Source organism: Heterodontus francisci, chromosome 4 (genome assembly GCF_036365525.1).
Source record: "Heterodontus francisci isolate sHetFra1 chromosome 4, sHetFra1.hap1, whole genome shotgun sequence".
In the NCBI taxonomy this organism is placed as follows: domain Eukaryota; kingdom Metazoa; phylum Chordata; class Chondrichthyes; order Heterodontiformes; family Heterodontidae; genus Heterodontus; species Heterodontus francisci.
In genome coordinates, this window is record NC_090374.1 from 40,768,505 (window position 1) to 40,777,646 (window position 9,142).

At 45.0% G+C, this 9,142-nt stretch overlaps 1 protein-coding gene across 1 annotated transcript in view; it reads right to left on the bottom strand.

Annotated features, from left to right (window-relative positions):
- The window catches only part of si:ch211-197n1.2 (EF-hand calcium-binding domain-containing protein 6), a 91,015-nt gene that overhangs the window by 79,474 nt on the left and 2,399 nt on the right, over positions 1–9,142 (bottom strand). The window lies entirely within an intron of this gene.

The window sequence follows — 9,142 nt, forward strand, 5'->3', positions numbered from 1 at the left end:
CATGTAGGCCAGATCAGGTAAGGACGGCAGATTTCCTTCCCTCAAGGGCATTAGTGAACCAGATGGGTTTTTACAACAATCGATGATACTTTCATGGTGCCATTGCTGATACTAGCTTTCAATTCCAGATTTTATTTAACCAACTGAATTTAGTAATTAATTGAAGTTAAACTCCACTGGCTGCCATGGTGGGATTTGAACCCTCTTCCCCATGGCATTAGCACGGGCCTCTGGATCACTAGTTTGGGCTGAAATATATGCTCGTGAAAACAACGGTGGCCCACCCGTGCAGGCCGCACGTCGTGGAGCCTCTGCGATATTAAGCACAGCAGCTCATTTAAATAGCCGGGGCGGGCTGCACCCCCCCAGCTGCATTGAGGGGACGAGCTGTCCATCCCTGGCGATGTGTCAGATGCCTGTGCGCAGGCAATGATACCATTTTTTAAAGGGCTTCAAGCCCTACTATTTAATTTAAATTTTTAAGAGATATTGAATGAATAAAATTAAAAACATTCATTTTGCCCCTCTCCCAACCCCCAATAACCATAGAATTAATTACTTGCCCTCTCTCCCCTTAAAACACTTAGCATGTCCACCTGACTTTACCCCCGCTAAGTGTATAAACTTTAAACTATAACCCTTCCCACCATACCCTACACCAATGATGTTACTTTGACCCTATTCCCCACACCCCCACTGCACTGAGAAACTTGCTTCCTCCCCCTGCCCCACCAGTTTTTTTTTATTCATTCATGGGATGTGGGCAACGCTGGCTATGCCAGCATTTATTGCCCATCCCTAACTGCCCTTGAGTAGGTGGTGGTGAGCTGCCTTCTCGAACCGCTGCAGTCCATGTGGGGTAGGTAGACCCACAGTGATGTTAGGAAGGGAGTTCCAGGATTTTGACCCAGTGACAGCGAAGGAACGGCGATATAGTTCCAAGTCAGGACGGTGTGTGACTTGAAGGGGAAGTTGCAGGTGGTGGTGTTCCCATGCATTTGCTGCCCTTGTCCTTCTAGTTGGTAGAGGTCGTGGGTTTGGAAGGTGCTGCAGTACATCTTGTGGATGGTACACACTGCTGCCATGGTGCGTCAGTGGTGGAGGGAGTGAATGTTTGTAGATGGGGTGCCAATCAAGCGGGCTGCTTTGTCCTGGATGGTTTCGAGCTTCTTGAGTGTTGTTGGAGCTGCACCCATCCAGGCAAGTGGAAAGTATTCCATCACACTCCTGACTTGTGCCTTGTAGATGGTGGACAGGCTTTGGGGAGTCAGGAGGTGAGTTACTCGCCGCAGGATTCCTAGCCTCTGACCTGCTCTTGTAGCCACGGTATTTATATGGCTATTCCAGTTCAGTTTCTGGTAGCCCCTAGGATGTTGATAGTGGGGCATTCAGCAATGGTAATGCCATTGAATGTCAAGGGGAGATGGTTAGATTCTCTCTTGTTGGAGATGGTCATTGCCTGGCACTTGTGTGGCGCAAATGTTACTTGCCAGTTATCAGCCCAAACCTGGATATTGTCCAAGTCTTGCTGCATTTCGACACGGACTGCTGAGGAGTTACGAATGGTGCTGAACATTGTGCAATCATCAGCGAACATCCCCACTTCTGACCTTATGATTGAAGGAAGGTCATTGATGAAGCAGCTGAAGATGGTTGGGCCTAGGACACTACCCTGAAGAACACCTGCAGTGATGTCCTGGAGCTCAGATGATTGACCTCCAACAACCACAGCCATCTGTGCACTAGGTATGACTCCAAACAGCTGAGAGTTTTCCCCCTGATTCCCATTGACCTCAGTTTTGCTCGGGCGCCTTGATGCCATACTCAGTCAAATGCTGCCTTGATGTCAAGGGCAGTCACTCTCACCTCACCTCTTGAGTTCAGCTCTTTCGTCCATGTTTGAACCAAGGCTGTGTTCTGCTTCGGTCCCCCAGACGGGGATCCGAAGGCAAGGGAGTGCCGGCCAGCAGCCAGAATATCGCACTGAGACAGATGGCGGGAACATGAATATAATTAATTCAATGATTTTAATTTATTTAAATATTTAAATGGTGGTCCTATCGCCAAGTGGCAGGGGTGGGGGGGGGGGGGGTGGGGGCCCGCCATAAGGCCTCTTTGCCGCCAGCAATATCATGCCAGGCCCTTCTGGCATCAGGGTGCGTGGCGGCCCTCTCCCGGAGGCATTTTCTGGCCCTCCACCACCCCCACAACCCCCAACGTCAGGGGGGTCTGTAAAATTCAGCCCATGATGTGTGCAATAGCAATAGGGATTGACAACAGATCTTTCAACATTTGGGGGAAGGATAGCTAGATTGACAATTCAGTTCTGCTTTAAAATTCTCACTCTTGTTTTCAAATCCCTCCCTATTTCTGCAGTCTCCTTCAGCAAAACAACTCTCCGACAGCCCCGATTTTCATTGCTCCACCATTGGCGGCCATGCCTTCATCTTCCTCGGCCTTAGGCTTTGAAATTCCCTCTTTAAACCACTGCACATATCTACCTGTCTCTCTCCTCTTTTAAGATGCTCCTTAAAATCTACTTCTTTGACCAAGCTTTTAGTCACCTGGTTCTAATTTCTTTTTAAGTGGCTCAGTTTTGTTTGATAACACTCCTGTGAAGTGCCTTGGGAAATTTTACTATGTTAAAGGTGCTACATAAATACAAGTTGTTGTTATTGTTGTTGTTTGCTGGCCACTTAACCAATGAGCTCCTTCCTGTGACAGGATTTTGCATTCCTCCCTCTTTTCTTTTCAGTGTCCAGTTCTGATGAAAGGCACACACCCATCCTCCAATAACATTGATTTGACCTCACTCCTTACAAATGATATATGCATTTCCAAAATATTCTGTTTTACTTCAGATTTCCAGCTATTGTCGTTTTTCTTTTTTTATTACATTGTGATTGGCTGCTAGTTTTTCACTATCACCTATTACAGTTCAGGCTTTCTCACTCAACACTTCTGCGTTGTGCTCAAAGAAAACAGTTGGTTTCAATAAGTAGGCTGAGTCGTCTGTCAGTTCAAAACCCTTATTCCTGCCAATTGAAATATTCCCCAGATTAACAGACTATTGGATAAAACAGTATTTCATAGACCTGCCTAATGCAATGATGTGCAAAGATTTTACAAATTTCCAATGCAGAGTTCATGTTTTTTTTATTCATTCATGGGATGTGGGCGACGCTGGCCAGACCAGCATTTATTGCCCATCCCTAATTGCCCTTGAGAAGGTGGTGGTGAGCTGCCTTCTTGAACCGCTGCAGTCCATGTGGGGTAGGTACACCCACAGTGCTGTTAGGAAGGAAGTTCCGGGCTTTTGACCCAGCGACAGTGAAGGAATGGTGATATAGTTCCAAGTCTGGATGGTGTGTGACTTAGAGGGGAACTTGCAGGTGGTGGTGTTTCCATGCATCTGCTGCCCTTCTCCTTCTAGTTGGTAGAGGTCGTGGGTTTGGAAGGTGCTGTCTCAGGAGCCTTGATGCATTGCTGCAGTGCATCTTGTAGATGGTGCACACTGCTGCCACTGTGCGTTGGTGGTGGAGGGAGTGAATGCTTGTAGATGGGGTGCCAATCAACCGGGCTGCGTTGTCCTGGATGGTGTCGACCTTCTTGAGTGTTGTTGGAGCTGCACCCATCCAGGCAAATGGAGAGTATTCCAACACACTCCTGACTTGTGTCTTGTAGATGGTGGACAGGCTTTGGGGAGTCAGGAGGTGAGTTATTCGCTGCAGGACTCCTAGCCTCTGACATGCTCTTGTAGCCACGGTATTTATATGGCTACTCCAGTTCAGTTTCTGGTCAATGGTAGCCCCTAGGATGTTGATAGTGGGGGATTCAGCGATGGTAATGGTAATGCCATTGAATGTCAAGGGGAGATGGTTAGATTCTCTCTTGTTGGAGATGGTCATTGCCTGGCACTTGTGTGGTGCGAATGTTACTTGCTACTTATCAACCCAAGCCTGGATATTGTCCAGGTCTTGCTGCATTTCTACACGGACTGCTTCAGTATCTGAGGAGTCATGAATGGTGCTGAACATTGTGCAATCATCAAACATCCCCACTTCTGACCTTATGATTGAAGGAAGGTCATTGATGAAGCAGCTGAAGATGGTTGGGCCGAGGACACTACCCTGAGGAACTCCTGCAGTGATGTCCTGGAGCTCAGATGATTGACCTCCAACAACCATCTTCCTTTGCGCTAGGTATGACTCCAGCCAGCGGAGGGTTTTCCCCCTGATTCCCATTGACTCCAGTTTTGCTAGGGCTCCTTGATGTCATACTCGGTCAAATGCTGACTTGATGTCATGCGCAGTCACTCTCACCTCACCTCTTGAGTTCAGCTCTTTTGTCCATGTTTGAAGCAAGGCTGTAATGAGGTCAGGAGCTGAGTGGCCCTGGCGGAACCAAAACTGAGCGTCACTGAGCAGGTTATTGCTAAGCAAGTGCCGCTTGATGGCACTGTTGATGACACCTTCCATCACTTTACTGATGATTGAGAGTAGACTGATGGGGAGGTAATTGGCCGGGTTGGACTTGTCCTGCTTTTTGTGTACAGGACATACCTGGGCAATTTTCCACATTGCAGGGTAGATGCCAGTGTTGTAGCTGTACTGGAACAGCTTGGCTAGGGGCGCAGCAAGTTCTGGAGCACAGGTCCAGAGGTTCTCTGAAACTTAAAATAGTCCAAAGGTGTTATTTAAGGAGATTTTTAATCATCTCTGATTAAAGATATAATGGTGCAAACTGTTACATCGGATGCTGATAATGTTTCCATGTCATCCTGTATCTATTAATGCTTCGGCCATGTAGAGATTAATTAGCCTCCAACAGTATCCTGACTGACTGATCAACAGAACAAACAATATGGCTTGTTGCCCCACAGACATCCTAATGTGGCCTAACCATTTAACTGTCCTGATCTCCACTCTCACAAGATGAATGAAATTCTCCTCGAGACAGAGTGTATACAGTATTTTTTATTTATTCTCAGGATGTGGGTAATAATAGCAAGTGCAACCATTCCTCCTAGTTGGCAAGCTTCATAGTAATTGTTTTCCAACTAAGTGGTTTGCTGGGCCACTTCAGAGGGCAGTAGAGTCAATCAGATAGTGGGAATGGAGACCTGACCATGTATGGGTGATGGATTCCATTGCCCTGAACCAGCTGGGGTTTAACAACAATCTGAGTTGTTAGTCCAATACTATAACCATTCCGCTTAATGTCCTTCCGAAACTACTTTAAAATTGGATCAAAAAGTAATGCAAAATGCTCCCTATGAACTCCCCCAACATCCACCACCCCCCACCCCCTCAACACCCCCCACTGCACCCATACACACTGGTTGTCCAGTTGTTCTTCCACCTCTAAGGCTGAGGCAGTTCATGTCAAGGAACAGAGCAGTGAAATAACTCGAGTTAAAGCCTGAGTGCTGAAAGAGCAGCCACCTGCCGAGCTCCAGCTCAGAACAAAATGTTGCTGTAGTAACCATTAGTGAAAAGGCAAATCGGTAACCAAGGGGGAAATCTAATCATAAAATCACATTTACAAAACTTTTGGTTTAATTAAACGGCCTGGCTAAAGAGAGTGTGTGTGTGTGAGGGGGCAGGGTCTGTCTGAAGAGAAAACTGAAGCAATCAGGTTTTAAACTGTGTAAACTGTAAGGTAAACATGCATAAAGAGTTGGCAATCCAATAAATACATTTATTAGGAAAGTTTTGTTATTCTGTTGCTTATGCTGGTAAGGCAGGGCAAGGGTTAACTGAATGGTTTGTTTAAAATAGAATATGTAAAGGAATAAATATCAAACCCATTCAGATTGAAGTTGTGTCTCTGTAATTTCCTGGTTGCCATTACCACCCATGCTGCCTGTCTGTAAAATAGGATTTATTAGAGGTTCTAGTTCTGTCATAAATAAGCAGTAATGTAACCAGGCGTTGTGGCATTTACTTCCTGTGATCCAAGGTTACCTGTGAATTTAAACTTGCTGATCCTGGAAACGGAGTCAAGCTGCTGGGAACAAGGAGGTCACTGCTCAGAAAGCCAACTTCTACCATCTACAGATATTCACAGTCAGTAGTTTACAAAAGTGCAAAGTAATTAGAATATCTCCAACCACTGCTGGTGAGTTTTCATATATTAATTCATAAATAAATAAAATTTCCCTCAGTAAGCCAAAATTTGGATTTCTACACAGTCTGGTATTTGATCATTAAATAAAAACTCCATCCAGGGCATCAATGTTAGGACACAGACCCTTGTTACATGAATCAAACTTACTGCACTTAGCTGAAATCTCTATAAATTTCATTTAAGCAGAATAAAACCGGCAGCTTAGAAAGCCAGTTACAGTTGGAGGACAGCCCTTCAGGATGCATCAGTGAACCCTCCACTATGTCAGCGACCCACCCACCAAACCCAGTGTCAGTACAACTCCCCTCTCTGTTAGTATACTTCCCTCTGTGTCAGTATAACTCCCTCTGTGTCAGTATAGCTCCTTCAGTTGGTAATATCTCCCTGTGTCATTATATCTCCTTGTGTCAATATAGCTATAACTATCAGTATATCTCCCTGTGTCAGTACAACTTTCTCTATCAGTATATCCCTATGTCAATATTTCTCCCAATGTGAGTACAGTTATCTCTATCAGTATATCTCCCTGTGTCAGTAATATCTCCCTGTGTGAGTATAGCTATCTCTATCACTATGTCCCCCTGTCTCACTATATCACCCAGTGCCAGAATAGCTATCTCTATCCGTATAACTCACAGTGTCAGGACATCTCCCTGCGTCAATATAACTATCTCTTTCAGAATATCTCCCTGTGCCAGAATATCAGCCAGGGGCAGTCTAGCAATCTCTATCAGTATATCTCCCAGTGTCAGTATATCTCCCTGCGTCAGTATAACTATCTCTTTCAACATATCTCCCTGTGTCAGTAATATTTCCCTGTATCAGCATAGCTATCTCATCAGTATATTTCCCTTAGTCAACACATCTCCCTGTGTCAGTAATGTCTTCCTGTGTCAGTATAGCTATCTCTGACAGTATATCTCCCTGTGTGAGTATATCTCTCTGTGTCATATAGTGATCTCTATCAGCACATCTCCCTGTGTCAGTATATCTTCCAGTGTCCATATCGCTATCTCTGTCAGTATATCTCCCAGTGTCAGTATAGCTATCTCTATCGAGGTAATCAGGCAGAGTCAACATGGTTTTGTGAAAGGGAAATCATGTTTAACCAATTTATTGGAGTTCCTTGAGGGAGTTACATGTGCTGTGGATAAAGAAGGGGAACCGATGGATGTATTGTACTTAATTTCCAGAAGACATTTGATAAGGTGCCATATCAAAGGTTATTGCAGAAAATAAAAGCACATGGTGTAGGGGGTAACATATTGGCATGGATAGACGATTGGCTAGCTAACAGGAAACAGACAGTAGGCAGAAATGGGTAATTTTCTGGTTGGCAAGATGTAACAAGTAGTGTGCCACAGGGATCAGTGCTGGGGCCTCAACTTATTACAATTTATATAAATGACTTAGTTGGAGGGACCGAAGATATGGTTGCTAAATTTGCTGATGACACAAAGGTAGGTAGGAAAGTAAGTTGTGAAGAGGACATAAGAAGGTTACAAAGGGATATAGATAGGTTAAGTGAGTGGGCAAAGACCTGGCAAATGGAGTATAATGTGGGAAAGTGTAAAATTGTCCATTTGGCAGGAAGAATAAAAATGAAGCATATTATCTAAATGGTGAGAGAGCTCTGAGATGCAGATGGATCTTTGTGTCCTAGTGCATGAATCACAAAAGTAGTATGCAGGTACAGCACGTAATTAGGAAAACTAATAGCTAGGGCGGCACAGTGGCGCAGTGGTTAGCACCGCAGCCTCACAGCTCCAGTGACCCGTGTTCGATTCTGGGTACTGCCTGTGCGGAGTTTGCAAGTTCTCCCTGTGACTGCGTGGGTTTTCACTAGGTGCTCCGGTTTCCTCCCACAGCCAAAGACATGCAGGTTGATAGGCAAATTGCCCCTAGTATAGGTAGGTTGTAGGCAGGAATATAGGATTAATGTAAGATTAGTATAAATGGGTGATTGATGGTCGGCACAGACTCGGTGGGCCAAAGGGCCGGTTTCAGTGCTGTATCTCTAAATAAATAAAATAATACAATGTTATCATTTATCGCGAGGGGAATTGAATACTGAAGTAGGAAGGTTATGCTTCAGCTATAGAGGGCATTGGTGAGACCACATCTGGAGTACTGTGTACAGTATTGGTCTCCTTATTTAAGGAAGGATGTAAATGCGCTGGAGGCAGTACAGAGAAGGTTTACTAGACTAATACCTGGAATGGGCGGGCAGTCGTACGGGGAAAGATTGGGCAGGCTGGGCTTGTATCCGCTGGAATTCAGAAGAGTAAGAGATGACTTGATTGAAACATATAAGATCCTGAGGGGTCTTGACAGGATGGATGTGGAAAGGATGTTTCCCCTTGTGGGATAATCTAGAGCTATGGGTCACTGTCTAGAAATAAGGGGTCGCCCATTTAAGACAGAGATGAGGAGAAATTTTTTCTCTCGGAGGGTTGTGAGTCTTTGGAATTCACTTTCTCAAAAGGCAGTGGAAGCCGAGACTTTGAATATTTTTCAGGCAGAGGTAGATAGATTCTTGATAAGCAAGGGGGTGGAAGGTCATCCAGGGTAGGTAGAAAAGTGGAGTAAACAGTTCAGCCATGAACTTATTGAATGGCAGAGCAGGCTCGAAGGGCTGAGTGGCCTACTTCTGCTCCTAATTCATATGTTCCTATCAGTTTATCTCCCTGTATCAACATAGCTATCTCTGTCAACATATCTCCCTGTGCCAGTACAGCTATCTCTAACAGAATATCTCCCTGTGCCAGTATATCTCCCAGTGTCAGTATAGCTATTCCTATCAGTATATCTCCCAGTGTTAGTATATCTCCCTGTGTCGGTATATCTCCCAGTTACAGTATAACTATCTCTGCCAGTATATCTCCCAGTTTCAATCTAACTATCTCTATCAGTATATCTCCCTGTGTCGGTATATCTCGCAGTTTCAGTATAACTATCTCTGCCAGTATATCTCCCAGTTTCAGTCTAACTATCTCTGCCAGTATATCTCCCA